This window comes from Cebus imitator, unplaced genomic scaffold, assembly GCF_001604975.1.
Source record: "Cebus imitator isolate Cc_AM_T3 unplaced genomic scaffold, Cebus_imitator-1.0 Scaffold308, whole genome shotgun sequence".
NCBI lineage: Eukaryota > Metazoa > Chordata > Mammalia > Primates > Cebidae > Cebus > Cebus imitator.
The window spans coordinates 2,131,910-2,137,552 of NW_016107623.1; positions in this window are offsets into that span (position 1 = coordinate 2,131,910).

The window sequence follows — 5,643 nt, forward strand, 5'->3', positions numbered from 1 at the left end:
CATGCCCAGCTAATTTTTTGTATTTTTAGTAGAGACGGGGTTTCACCATGTTGACCAGGATGGTCTCGATCTCTTGATCTCGTGATCCACCCGCCTCGGCCTCCCAATAGCACTTCATTTTTGACCATGCAAATTATCTTCATCTTTCCCCACACCAGGAGCAATGATCACCATTCTTTGCTGTAGCTCTGCTCCCCTGACAGCTACTCTCATACTTTATACTTGAATAAACTGTTTTAACTGGATTCTAAGCCTTTGGGTTATTATAAATTGACACATTTTACCTTATATCAAAATTAAATAAAAATGGATTATAGACATGATGCATTTAAAACACTGATTGGTAAACTGGACATCACCAACATTTAAGACTTTGGCTCTGCAAAAGACAAGGATAAACGATAAAAAGACAAGCCATAGAATAAAGAAAACATATCTAAACTACATATCTCATAGAAAACTTGTATCCAAATATATTAAAAACTCCCATCAATAATAAAAATAGAAAATACATAAAAATATTTTAATAGATATTTTACCAAAGAATATATAAGAATGCAAAGTAAACACTTAAATGATGCTCAATATAATTAGTACGGAAATGCAAATTAAATCCTAAGTGAAATAGCACTACACTTTTATTTTAATGGTGAGACTAAACTGGATATGAAGTGCTGGTGAGAAGGGAGAGCCAGTATAATGCTCATATAATTCTGGTAGGAATATAAAACTGTATACCACTTTGCAAAACATTTTGGTAGTGTTTGTTTGTTTGAGACAGGGTCTCCCTCTATTGCCCTCTGGGCACTTTGCTCACTGCAGCCTCCACTTCCCAGGTTCAAGCAATTCTCCTGCCTCAGCCTCCTAAATAGTTGGAATTATAGGTGGCCACCACCATGCCCAGCTAATTTTTGTATTTTTAGTAGAGACAGGGTTCTAACATATTAGCCAGGCTGGTGTCAAACTCCTAACCTCAAGTGTCCACCCGTTTTGGCCTCCCAAAGTGTTGGAATTACAAGCGTGAGCCACCACACCAAGTCTTGCAGTTCTTTATATATGCCTGATTATATAAGCCAGAAATCTTACTCCTTGGTATTTAGCCAAGTGAAATGAAAACCTATTTTCACATAAAAACCTATATATCATGGATGGGCTCAAGGAATAGTCAACAGAAAACCAGTTATATTAAGCAGCTAGGTCCAGGAGTCCTCATAATTTTCAAAGCCCTGATGAGATCCTTCTCTGCTACCCAGGGACACCTAGTGTTCTGGCCTGGGAAGGCCTTTCCACCTCCAAAAGCAGTACCAGCAGGAACCAGTGGGATCCACAGTGGCAACACGTAAACCAAGCAGAACAAACTAACCGGGCAAAGGTTCTAAATTGATAATACAGTCCATGAAAGTAGGCCAGAATGTGCATGCTACACCTAAACAGGCTGACTGCCTGCCAAAATAAAGAAATTGTATGAGAACCCAAATTATTGTTAATATTGTCAACATTATTGTCAACAATACTATTTGTGGTGTCACACTATAGTTTCATAGAATGTTACAATTAGGGGACACTAGGTAAATTGTACACATGATCTTTCTGTATTATTTCTTACAAATGCATGTGAATCTAAATTTATCTCAATTAAAATGCAGAACAAACACCCTATACATTAATGTGTATATAGTAACTTGGTTTGTAATTCTTCCAAACTGGAATAAACTCAAATGTTTCTCCACTGTAGAATGGATTAAAACAATGTCGTACATCTATACAATGGAAAGCCAATTAGCAGTAAAAAGAAAAAAATTACTAATACATGCAACAGCATCTCAAATCTATTATGCTGGGTCAAAGAAGCTAGGCCCAAGAAGCTATGTGTATAATTTCACTTATATAACATCCTTATTAAAGCAAAACTATAGGTCAATAAAAACGATGGCTGAGGATGAGGGCAGTGGTTGATTATTAGAGGCATGGTAAAATTTGGAGGAATAGGAATGAAACTTTTGAGATATTTTGTTCTATATCTTGATTGTGGTTCCAGTTATATAAATTTATACTTTTCAATACTTTTATAATTAAAAATTTAAAATGTGGATTTTCCTTTATGTAAATTTTACCTTAAATAAAATGAAAAAAAAATACAAAAGAAGTTATATTAGTTTGCTTGCTGATACTTAAGTCCCATTATTATCATAAAAAGTAGATTGCTTTTCACCTATTTGATAACATATAAAAACATTAAACTGCAATTCTAGCATTCTTTAATATCATTCACAAGCTTGCCATTCTAGAATGTTACATTTTTTTTCATTTTTCCATGTACTGCCTCTATAGGCTATACTTTTATAACTGAATTCAACTCATACTGTTTTTCCACCTACACAAGTAAGTATTTTTAATCGAAACATATTCATAATGACCATTTTCCATCTGTACATTAATCTGGGTAGTTAAGCTATAATTGGCTTAACCCTTCCTCATTGGTGGACATTTGGGCTACATTAATCTTGTTACCATTATAAACAAAACTCAGTTGAATATCTTGATACACAGCCAAATTTTCTTTTTCTCTTCTGGGGAGAAATTTCAATATGTGACATTATAGCAAAGGGGAAAAATACTTTATTTCCTTCATAAATACTACTCATGTTTTTCCAGAAAGATTTTTGCTTATGCTCCTGCCCACAATTGAAATTTTAACAATTTTATAATATCTTATATTTACTGGTATATAAAATGGTATATATAATATTTTAACTTAATATATAAGTAATAGAGTATTTTGTTTTAATTTCCATTTTCCTTATATATTACTGATTACTTTATTTCAAAAGGGGGTTTACAATTTTATATCCATTTGAAGCATGGTCTATCCATGCCCTTTAACCATAGACAACTAAATAAAATGAAACTAGAGACCATGTGTTGTTCACAAGCAGCTAACATACTGGCTACCTTAGTGCTATTTACTCAAGGGAAGGAAGGAAGGAAGGATGGAAGGGAGGAAGGAAGGAAGGAAGGAAGGAAGGAAGGAAGGAAGGAAGGAAGGAAGGAAGGAAGGGAGGGAGGGAAGGGAAGGAAGGAAGGAAAAAATCCAATTCCTCATGAGAAAAGCAACTTACAAACAAGGAGTAATAACTTTACGAGGCAGATCTGAAAGAAGTATTTCTGAGATAATGCTTAACATTTGTTCTCCTTATTTCATTTTGGATCCCCTTGGTTTTACTCCCATAATACTTCTATTAGGTAGCTGCAACTACATTGCTTAAATCCCTTGCTTCAGAAGGACATTACAAAGAGAAGCATAGATTCAAACTAAACTACAGACTTCAGTAAATTTGCATTATAACAGTCAAATATATACATAAACGTTTTTGCAACCAACAAAATCAATAAAATGAGCAGAGAAGTTTGAGCTGAGGATTCAAAAAGAAGTACTCATGTTCAAATCTGTTGCTGATACAGATAGAGGAATGAAGTCACATTGAATAGGTTGCCATAGTCACAAAGCTTTCTTTAGCTTGTCATATTTTACTGATTTTTGCTGCAGGGATATTAAAATACATGTCATATTTTTCTCATTTAAAATTTTACCTATTCAACTTTAAAATGTACTCTTATTTCCAAGGCGAGGATGAAGTATCACCTGTAACAGGGATACTATATTTCTATACAACAACCAGTGACAACTCTGAAGTATTTGGCTTTAGGATTTTGACTGCTTATTTTGCAGAGTAAAATCTTCTAAAATAGGGGAGGTTTGCTGCTATAGACCCAAGCTGCTCCGTTTTATTTTGTTTGGTTTTGTTTAATTCCCCCTCTCCTATCGTTCCACTGTATAAGATACCAACCTTATTCAAATGAAGAATTATTGTTTGCCAAGTGAAACAGCGAAAGTTACAAGTACATATCTAGCAGAATATTGGTGATAATGAGAAATCCATCTTTGACAAGGAGTAGCTAAATCATAGATTGGTGGTTCTTTGTGAGAATTTTACCATGCAAAACCTTCTCCCTTCACTCTACCTCAGAAACAGTAGCTCATGGGATATTGGTGGCCCATCTGGTGTGCTCAGAACCAATTCTGCTAATGCCAGATAATAGCGTGTGCATCAGAGTAAAGCTGGAATAATCCTGGCAAGTGGAGAAGTGGCAATTGGTGACTGACATTGAAGGTTTTCAGAGAAGCTGGAATCAAACAACGTATTTCTTTTTACTAGGAGTGACAGCACCTTCCATTGTCACACTAAATTCCCTTATGTTTTAGCTTAGTAAAATGAAAGCGAACATTATTTGGATCATTAGCCATAAGCCATGCAAAATTCCGCATCTCCAGTTAGCATTTGAATAATAAATTGAAATGAGCCCAACAAATAACATGTCTGAAGCAAATTACTTATAGAAAATACACACTTAAGTATATTACTATCCAAGGTGGCAAGGGATACAAAATGAATGTTGAAATTGAACCTAAAAATGCCCACTGTTTGATTAATCAATATTTATGAAAATTTACAAATGATTTATAATTTTCATTTCCTGAATTAAATCACACAACAGGAATTTACCGGAGAAAACAATTAATATTTACAATGCATACTATTGTTATAATAATTGGTAGAATGGCTTGATACAGCAAACTCTGGAATCCTAGAGATTTCTAGAATGACATATTTTCCAAAGTATACTTTGGAAAGACAAACAAGATAATTTGGGATTGTAACAAAAAAATCAAATAGAGAAAAATCTTACTCAGATGAAAGGCAATGTAATTCAACTCTGTGGGGTCAGTGGAAATAACATAAAAGGAATTATTTGGTAGGAAAACATACGGAAAGAAACCAAGTAAGTTTTTTACATAGTATGGGGTGTTTAGGGAAGATAGAGTTTTCTCATTCATTTGTAGTTTCAATTATCAAAACAGTCTTTGAGTATCAACTGCTACTGACCCTTTAGTAAAATCTTCAGATAAAAAGATAAATATAAAATATACATTTTTAAAGAATCTCACCAACAGTAGGAGAAAATGACATTTAGATAGATTGTGTAAAACAGTGTGTAAATCCTGTAATGGAATTATGTACAAGGGAAACATTTATAACACTTTAAGAGGGGCACTAAAATTTTCTGGTAAGCTATGATGTCTAAAGTAAATCTTAAAGGCTAAATAAATATTATAAATGTGATCAGTTTGTGATCAACATAAGAAAAAAATCTACAATGTAATTTAAGGTATTTATCATCGTGATACTGAGAGTAAAACACTCACCTAATATTTCTGAAAAGAAGTGTTAAGAACACAAACACACTTATTTCCTTTTCCTATCTTTTTCCTATTCCTTTTCCTACCAGTTTTTTGTCTATCTAATAACTTTCCTTTGTTCATTTACCACAGTTGTTTTAGATAAAATACCTGAATAAACAAGTCTGACTCTTGACCTTGTCCTGGGTGAAAGTGCCCCAGGTAAACAAAGCTGTGGTGGAAAAGGTAAAGGGTGTAGGTTTCTTTTGATCTAGCATGTTACAACAAAGCTGGGGGGAGGGTTGGCAAAAAGCCTTAAAAGAAGTTATTGAGGAACCCCTGAGATTTTGAAAAACAATAAGAATCTTCTGGACAAAAGCTACAGGTGATTTCATACCTTACTC